The sequence below is a fragment of the Crassostrea angulata genome, chromosome 2, assembly GCF_025612915.1.
Source record: "Crassostrea angulata isolate pt1a10 chromosome 2, ASM2561291v2, whole genome shotgun sequence".
Classification (NCBI taxonomy): domain Eukaryota; kingdom Metazoa; phylum Mollusca; class Bivalvia; order Ostreida; family Ostreidae; genus Magallana; species Magallana angulata.
Window position 1 is genome coordinate 40,491,754 of NC_069112.1, and position 10,611 is coordinate 40,502,364.

Below are 10,611 nucleotides of genomic sequence, written 5' to 3' on the forward strand. Positions count from 1 at the left end.
TAACAATACAACTACTTCTACAACGTCAACTAAACCATCAACACGGTTTTATATTACAACTACTTCTACAACGTCAGCTACGCCAGCAGGAAGGGTAAATCCTACAACAACCATCCAAAGGGATTAATAATACAACTACTTCTACAACGTCAACGACACCAAGAAGCAAGTTTTATCCTACAACTTCTTCTACAACGTCAACTACACCATCAATACTGTTTTATCCTACCACTACTTTTACAAGTCAACTATACCAGCAAGAAGGGTTTATCTTACAAATACTTGTCAATGACAACTACACCAGAAGCAAGGTTTTATACTACAAATACTTCTACAACGACAACTACATCATCAACAAGGTTTTGTCCACATTCAAAACGGCAATTAAACCAGCAACAATGTTTCATCGTTAAAACTACTTAAACAATGACAATTACACCAAGATTTTATTCTACAACCTCATTTAGAACAGTAAATAAACCAGCAACAAGGTTTTATCTTAAAACTATTTCTACAACGAAAACAACATCAGCAACACGGTTTTTTGGTACAACTTCCTTTTCAACGACAACTACACTAGCAAGAAAGTTTTATCCGTATTGATATACCAAATGCAAAATAATATACTAATCGTGTCAGATAAGTCGGTCTAAAAAATCAAAATGGCGATCGTGACGAACCTTTTTATTGTTATAGTACTTTGAATATTCTTATTGGTGTAAGAAATATTTTTTGACGTCAAGTGCCAGTGTTTTTTATTTGTATACACATGTTAACCTTTTTGGACAATTAGCAGTTTGAGCGTTTTCGGGGTTTTCAATAACATTATATAACGGATACCGACTTTTAGATTTTCCCTTGGATCACAAAATTAAATAAAATCCAATGATTTTAATTATCTACCTAGATATAAATGTTGTTGTTTTGATTTTCCTCTTATTTTTTTTTTTTAATTTTTTCTAGTAGTTTAAGTTTACATAAAATACCGTTGTGTTAATTATCAAAAATTTTGAAGGGTAGTCCCAGTTATTAATTAGGGATTAGTTAAAATTTAGACAGAGCATTGGGCAATTAAAAAAGAAAAGAAATTTTAACATACAATGAAACGCTTTATTCAAACTCCTAATTTTTGAAAGCATATTCGAGGAAAACGTGGACAATCACGAATTGAAACTTTTAAGACCCTGACTTTCAGTACTCTTGGTACTTTGATTTTTCTTTTAACATGTCAACCAGGCTTGATTCCGCGCTCGTATTGGGGCGAGAACGAATTCACTACCTGGCCCTGTACAGACCAAAACGATTTCTTGAAAAGTTTAAAAGTTCGACACATCCTTACCTCTATTTATCAAAAAAGAGTAAAACACTCGAAAATTGGTTTGTACCATAAAACTTGGATTAGATATATATACAAATTTTAAACCGTTTGCACTAAGAGTTCCTAGAACAACTATTCATTAACCGTTAGGAGCGATAAAATATAAACTCGTACAAATAAAAAAAACTGATAGATCTGTCACGGATCAATATTTACAGCTAGCATTATTTCCTCTATTTCTTACAGATACTTTTAGTTAATTTGTACATGTATTTCTAAAAAAAGAGCTAGACTAAAATCTACATCTTTTTTTTATTATTTTGAAGTCCTAAATAAGCATATCTGTTGTAACTTTTTGTAAATACTTTGTTGTGTGGACCCTGAGGTCAACGCAAAAAATATATAAGCGAGGTTAAACCGGATGCAATGGGGAAAATTCAGTCTGCGCATGAACTAGCCTGGTTCATGTGCGTAATGGTTGCTCAGGGAACCAGGCTAGCACAGGTTTATCTGAATCGGGATCGGAATTCCATGCCATATGCACATATAAGTTCAAATGGTCCACGTATTGCAGTCCTTTTTAAAGGACAGCAACTTATTTAAATATCAAAATACGAAAACAAATGTAAAATTTACCAGCTCAATGATTGAGAGACGTATCTGTTTCATACGCATCATTATTACGGGCCGCCAGAAGGCGGTCCGTTATTAGTCCCCTACCGGTTTTCACCGGAGGGGACTATAGCTTTCCTCTGCGTCCGCCAGTCCGTCCGTCTGTCTGTCCCTTCGTCTGTCTGTTCCACTTCAGTTTTCCACACTTTTTTTCTTTATGCGTTTGTGGAATAATATGAAATTTGCTGAACAGCTTCAAAATGTCAAACTACAGACCAAGTTTACACTTTTGTAGCGTCTGGTTGACATATTTTCGAGAAAATTAATTTTTTTATGTTCAAATTTAATGTTCGGGTTCGATATTCTGCATAACAGTGCATTGTTTTCACAATTTCCACAAACCGGTAGGGGACGCTTATTGCTTATGCAATACTCTCAGAATGCTTGTTTGATATAGGTTTACATTTGAATATTGTAACTGCGTATCTGCGGGATAGTTATTTTTAAATAGAATTAATATTATGCTTATTTTTATGAATCAATAGTAAATTTGCATGTAGAAATTTGTGTTATGCCTTTTAAATATGCTACATATTTTTATATTTGTTATACTTATAAATGTAATGTAGGTCATACTAAGTAGAGTGTCGTGTTTGACGCGTTTTTATCGGGACTATAATCTATTCGGACATTTTCGGAATTCTTCATTCTTTTCAAAACAATGTATCGGGATCGGTATACGGGACATACTAAACACCTGAAATACTAAAGACCTGAATGACATTAAATTTTATATAGGTAATATATTTGAATTTTTATATCTTGCGTCAAATACAATGCTTTTGTGTGTGTATTTATTAGATTTCCAATTTGAAGTATGGTAGAACAATACCATGACCTGACATCCATGTCAATAGTTTATGCAAAAATAGTAAAGAACTCAAAATTTGAATCGACTTGAAAATTTGAACTAACCTGATTTATTTTTAATTCTTTTGAGAACCTCGTGCAATTAAATAACCATGAGTATCATCAGTAACTGCAGTGTAGTTAAGATTTATAATTCCATTTCGGAAAAAAATTATCCAACTTATTTTTTACCTCTAAAATTTTCTATTTTATCATGTGGTCTAATGCAGTAAGTTTTAATTCAATACAATGCAACAAAAAATTAAAGTGGTTTGAAATACATAATCTCCAAGAAAATAATGATTAGTTGAACTTTGTATTAGAATAGTACAAATCAATGTGTTCTCCATTACTTTATACTACGCAAATGATCATACAATTACCGTTAGAAATGCTTACAGTAACGAACTCGATTCTTAATATTAATAATAGTAAAATGTTAAACTTCGAAACATTTTGCTAAAAATATTATATTTACCATAACAATTAGTACAACCAACTCGTTATTTTCTTCTTTGTTGTGTGTTTTTCATACAATAGATATATTTTTTGCGGCCCATTTGAAGCCTGCGACAATATGATTTCTAGTATTATGTGAAAACCATTGTTGGTATGGGTAAATGTACGAAACAGAAAATGCATATCTTTGAACATACATAGACGTTTGGAGAAATTGTGTTACCGGTTAGTTGCATGGCAAGAGCACATACGGAAAGGTCTCCAGCCTTTGATTCTTTTTCAACCATAGTCTGGCTCAAGTTATGCTTCCATCAATTTTTGATGATTTTTGATAAATATACACATACCTGTGAAAGAAATACAGTTGAAATCAATGATAGGGAATATATCCAAGATATCTTCATTGAACAATTATCCCTTTTTACTCATAAAATTTCACAGGAACGAAAACAATTTTCTTACGGAGATTTATAATGGGATATGTTTACATCTTTTGTCCATTCGAAATACACTCGGAATACATCGCGAATTTTTTTAACATTATCATCCGGGCTTAATAATGGCTGATGCAATGCAACATCTCCGTAGACTTTCAATGTTTAGATGTGTATTGAAACCTGAAGTGGTAGAGGGGGCGTTTCAAAACAGATAATCTGGACATTTTTCATATTAGTGGATGAACGTAGTTTGAGCACAAAGGTATTTACAATTATTCAAATATCAATTTATATTGAACCGATATTTTTAATCCAGGGTGAAATGCACTAAAAACTATAGTGAATGCATATATGAAGGATAAACTGTGTCTAATGACGTCATGTGATGGACATAACTGTGTTTTGTAGTGACCGAAGCCAACAGCAATAATAATGGAATACACTCTACATATAGGAGAATTAATGTGTTAAAAAGTGAATTAAGATTATGATAGTGACATTGCGCACGAATTGTTCTTTACGAAATCAATTTTTGACTTCATGTTTTGAGCTTTTAAAAAACAATATTTTTTGTTTTTAAATGGCAAAAAAATTGCGTTTTTTCGCGAAGGTTGCGCGTATAATCCCAAAAGATACCATTTTTTACTCGAGATTTCTGCGTTGTATCGCGAAAGTGTCATGTTATATGGGGAAAGTTATGCTTTTTTGCAAAATTTACGCATTTAACCACAAAAGAACGATGTTAAATGGCCTACTAAAATGAGTTGATTTGGCTTGCATTTTTATCTAGTATCTTTAAAATAAAAATAAAATTAATGTTAAAAAATCAACTGTTTGAAACAGTATCTTAAGGGTGTCGATAAGTTTTCAAGAGCTTCAAGCAAATTTGACGCAAAATAAGCTCTTTTATCATGGATCATTTAAGGTGCTTTAAAAACACAAGATATCTACATGTAATGACTATTTTTTGTATGGTATTCTCCTTGAGAGTAAATGATAAAGTCGTCCTGCTTGTGTTTTACTGATTTTTGGTCGTTTTGAATGAACAACTTGCACGTTTAACATATATTGGCATATATTATACAAGATGGAAAGCAATCCGGTAAGAAAAAAAAATAAATTTTTTGAGAAAAAAAAGGTTGTTTAATACTTAATATAAATTAATATGTATATTATTAAAACACGTTTTTTGCTTACATTTGCGTTGGTTTGCTTTTAATAGGAATTTGCGAACCGCAATACAATTTTGATTATAAGTGCATTGTTTCGGCTATAAAAAACGTATTTCTTTGGGAATAAACATTTTATTTATCTACAAAAAATAACATATTCGAAAGATGGTATACTATGCAAAAGACTTAAAACATAAATAAAAATGTACACCAATAAGTAATACATATGTATCAACTAAAAATAATGTTTCTGGTTTGACTTTATTATGTAAGGATATCCCTTAATCCTATGAACTACAAATATTTTTAATTCAACGAGAAGACATACATTAGATACCATTTTTACAACCTCAGAAGTTTGAAGCGATATCGTAAAGAACAATTCGTAAACAATGTCACTATCTTATATTTCTAATTCACGTTTTAACACATTAATTCTCCTATATGTAGAGTGTATTCCATTATTATTGCTGTTGGTTTCGGTCACTACAAAACACAGTTATGTCCATCACATGACGTCATTAGACACAGTTTATCCTTCATATATGCATTCACTATAGTTTTTAGTGCATTTCACCCTGGATTTAAAAATATGTTCCATACCAATTGATATATACATTGATTGCTAAGTACTACTTTAAAACATAAGATAGTTTTGTTTTTCTATTCTCTTCTTCATTGTCAACCTCCTTATTAAAAAAGGCAAACACTTCTTTTGTAGTACAATGTAGGTAAGAAATACATACAGATGTCCAATTTTTACCTCTAAATATTTACTGAATGATATAACATTTTGGAATAACTTTATCGTTATGTCCCAAATGAGCTAATTTTCCTATAATGCCCTGAAAATTGCTGAATCACACAGAAAATTGTTATATTGCCCTCCCTGAAAAAGTTATATTTCACAGGAAATGGTTATATCGACCTCGCGTGAAATCATTCTGCATATTAATTACGTCGGATTCGAAATTTAGCTAAGCAAACGTAAACGGTTCCTCGAAAACAAAAATGTCATGACAGTGTCTGCTGTATACATGGAAAAATACTTGATAAATCTGAAGGTGCATTAATAATAAAAAAACACATGTTAATGAAGTAAAAAAATTCTTAAAAAGATTTTTATTTTTAAAAATGTAATATAAAATGTTTTATGCACTTAGGGATTTTATTGTTTGATAATTACATGTGCGTGACTCTATGGACACATGTCAGGTGATATCGACCGAAGACACAGACAGAGATATCGACCTTAAAGGCGTGTTAGATACCATTTTCTGCGTCTTCGGTCGTTATCACTTGATATGGGTCAATATACATAGTCATGCAACCACATATTGACCTTAAATTAGGTCAAATATCGGCATGGTGGATAGTTACTCTCTGCACAGTAATGACTGTCAATAAAGTCGTTTAGACAAAAAAGGTCAGGAAAATCTACATTATGACGTCAAATGAATTTGCTGTTCTTTAAAATGCTTACATGTATTAATGCATTTATTACCGAAACCAGTATATCCCTATTCTGATAATCTTTGCCGTCAAATAACTTTATTTACATCGCTGTGGGCGCGTTAGTTTTGAACATTATATTCAATGAATAAAAGAGGGATGCTTATATAGCTGTTCAGTTTACAATGACGCCACACGACTCTTATTGAAGCACTAAGTGAACTGATAGTAGGGTATTGAAAGCTTTTTAACAAGAAAAGAAGGGGAGTAGCTTAACGGAATATAAATATTATTGAAGAATATTTGTTCAACATTATTTTTAATTTTACGCATTAAAGTATGGCACTTTGTCTGTACAATTCATAATTTAGTCAGTACTTCAGAGTCGAGCAATATTATATCTGCGGACACGCGTTCGCATCCATATCAGAAAATGTCGAATGGCAGTGATGTGCATGTACTTTCATCGGGTGTAAAGAAAATGACGAAACCATATATCTAATTATTTTAACTAATATCCCAATTTTTTCGGGTTGATTAATGTCCGATTCAAAATTTTGACCATCCAAAAATGTATTCGGAATAGTTTATTGATCTTTGTTGTTTTTCTTTATATTATATATGTAGGACATTGAAAAGAATTTTGAGCACATTCCAGTTAAAAGTCCAACAAGACGAAAAATATGGCTACCATTCCTGGTGATAGCAACATTGATTGTAGCAGCAGCTGTAATCACTACTACTGTTTTACTTGCTTCAAAGGACAATGGTATGTTGCTTTTAAAAAAAATCCACGTGTGTATATTTCTTTATTTTGTTAAATTGAAAACATCAGTGTGTGGGAATATTTGCACTGAAATCGAGTACGTTGAATATTAGAACGATGCATGAAAACACTTGGCAAATTCTTCACAACATATAAAAGTAACTTTGTTTCACATAAATATGTATAATATGTTATTTATTCTAGTATGGCATATATGCGTTGACTAATAAAACATTTGTTTTATCAAGACTAGTGTAGTGTTTGGTCGGCTAGAGCTGTTTTTGTAGCTCTACCTTACAAACGTATCAACAAATCATAAACAATATAGTGTAAAGTCAACTCACAACTACCAATTACGTGATTAAAGATACCATACTATTATATAAAGTGCAACAGTTTGCTTTAAAAATACATCAATAAACATGCAAATGCTGATAAAATTTTGCCTTAATTCCTATCCAATCTATTGCATCTTTAATGTATTGTATCATACATGTACATACCATTACGACACTCATTTCTGTGTGAATATTTAACGGGTCAAGTGGTAATAACTTTCAAATGAAATGACCACCTCGCTCATGCTTTGTATGTTTCCTTATCATAACCAACAAAATACACATATCTTCAGAGTTCTTATCAAACGTAGATATAAGTTAAAGACAAAAATGTTTAAAAAAATACAGATGTAATCTTGATGAAATCTTGGTTGATAAGTGATTACATCTGCCAAGATGTCATCCAATTTTTAACAAAATAATGATCAGGTTCCAACGAAGTTCGTTCACTTCTCGGTGATGTTTCTTATGCCATTGATTTTTTTCTCTCTCAAAATGTTCTCTTTTTTAAATCTAGAAAGTGATATGCATACTGATGCACCCAAGGCGTTTGCCACCTACTCATTGAAAACATCGGAAATCAGGACGACAAATCAACTTCAACCAATTGTCTCTACCACAGTAAATACAACTGCAGCACACGTGTCAACGTTCCTAAATAATACGTTGCATTCTAGACCACCAATGACGTCAATGAGTTCAACTAAAACGAATACGTCATTTTTTCCCACACAGTCACAGTCAATTCCTTTTGGTTCCATCACTTCAAAACAAACCACTCTCACCACTGCTTCCCCAACATCACTTTATTCAACGCCTAACAACAGTCAAGCTACATCAACAATTTCACTGACAAAGCTGTATCCACCAAACTCGACTTCATTTAATTTGACCACACCAACCACACCACTACATCTTAATGCAACACATTACCAAACAACTGATGCATATCCAATAACATCCGGAACACAATCAAAATCATTAATTACAACATTTTTTAGTAGAAACACTAACACATCAGCCCAAATTACACATCTGCCTTCATCAACATCTGCTACAAATAAACCATCGTCTCTTAATACAATTTCACCATCTTTTACTCTGTTTTACACGAAACGTATCTCTAAGAACAATACAACATCACCTTTAACAAAAACATTGCTTTCATCGACGTCAATTAACACTGCTACATGTACAACTAAATTCACATTTTCGATCACAAAAATACCAACAACCACACCTGTACATATCATTTCAGGACATAGGATCATTACAACAAACACCATACGATCGGGAACTGGACCAATATATATCATTTTTTGTGATAAAGGTAATGAAACTTCGATCATATTTAAACCGATGCATATACCAGCCTCTAGTACATCTTCGTCATTAACAACAGCCACAATATCGCCAACCTTTATTACAACAAATACTAAATTGCTTACTCTAGCAAGTACAACAACATTAAGAAAACCATTATCAACATTAACTACAAGTTATCCTAAAACAAAACGTCATCCTTTTCAGATTTTCAAGGACAAAAAACCCCGCTAAAGTCAAATATTAAGAAATACCACTTTGTCCTCTACCACAACCACACGAGTATATAACAACTTTCAGATGCATGTTAAAATTTACAACAACTGCACAATCAGTAACTTATTATTCCACAAAAACTTCTAAAACTTCACTTCAACCAGAAACATAGGGTCATTCTACGTTCACCTCTTTAACATCACCAGCAACAAATTCAGATTCAAAGTACAGATTAACAGTGTTACCTACAGCAGCAGCAGCTTATTATCCAACGTTCAACTTTACAACTCTACCTACAAAAGCAGCATGGGATTGTATCTCGAAAAATATTACAGCTAAACCAAGAACAACATATTATCTCAGGATCAATTCTACAACCGCAGCAGAAACATTGGAGTATTTCATGTATAATTCTACAGTCAAACCAAAAGCAACGACAAAGTTAACGTATTTTTCTACAGCAACACAAGAAACAATAGACAATCCCAAATATTTTTTTCTTACAACTACATGTAACGGATAAGCAAAGGCATACTTCTGTATCAACCTCAGTAACAACGGGTCGTCCTGCGTGTTATTGTATAGTCACATTAGCAACAACGGATCGGCCAACGTATAATGCTACAGCAACATTAGTAACAGCTTTTCATTCTACATATACTTCTAGAGCTACATGATCATCTTTAACAGCAGCAAAGTATTACCTAATATACATTTCTTCAATTTCACCTACCAAGGCAACAACTTACAATCCCAAGTATTCTTCTACGCTTGCAATTATTTTTGTTTTAAAAAACGTTACATGTAATTCTACAACTATTACAGAAAAGTAATGAGACCAATTATGATAAATGCAACTTCTCTTTCTTCAACTATAGAGCCTCCACCCTCCCAAAAAAAAAAATCGAAAGAAAAAAAAAACAACAAACAAAAGAAAAAAGGAAGAAAAAAAAACCCTCATCATTAAAGATTGTATGAGACCGGACTGTGACAATCACAGACATGTTAACATTGTTATCAAAACTCCCTAAAGTTAACATTGTATATGTACTATGTATGGCCTCTTTCTCTTTTAGTAACATATAATTAACTAACAAATACAATGATGTCCTAACAAAATCAATTTATTGCTAAGTGAGAAATATGCTCAACTTTTTTCTTTTTTTCCCTCTTTGAAAAAGTTTTAGACATGATTGTTTTTCTATTCGTAACATATCTTTTAGTAACATATAATTAACTAACAAATACAATGATGTCCTACCAAAATCAATTTATTGCTAAGTGAGAAATATGCTCAACTTTTTTCTTTTTTTTTCCCTCTTTGAAAAAGTTTTAGACATGATTGTTTTTCTATGAAGGCATGAAATATTATCATTATTTTTTGATTTGTAAAAAATTAAGTTAGATAGTCTTTGCCAAAAGTATCCTGATGAAAAATTAAAAAAAAAAAAAAAGACATACATACTTAGGCATAGTTGCTTGAAAAAGCGCCTTTTTCACGCATGTCATATGATGTAATGACATGCAATATTTTAAGGCTTTGTTTATTAAAAAAAGGAATATCATTAATATAAACAATGTTTTTGAAATGCCTCTTTGATGTTTCATT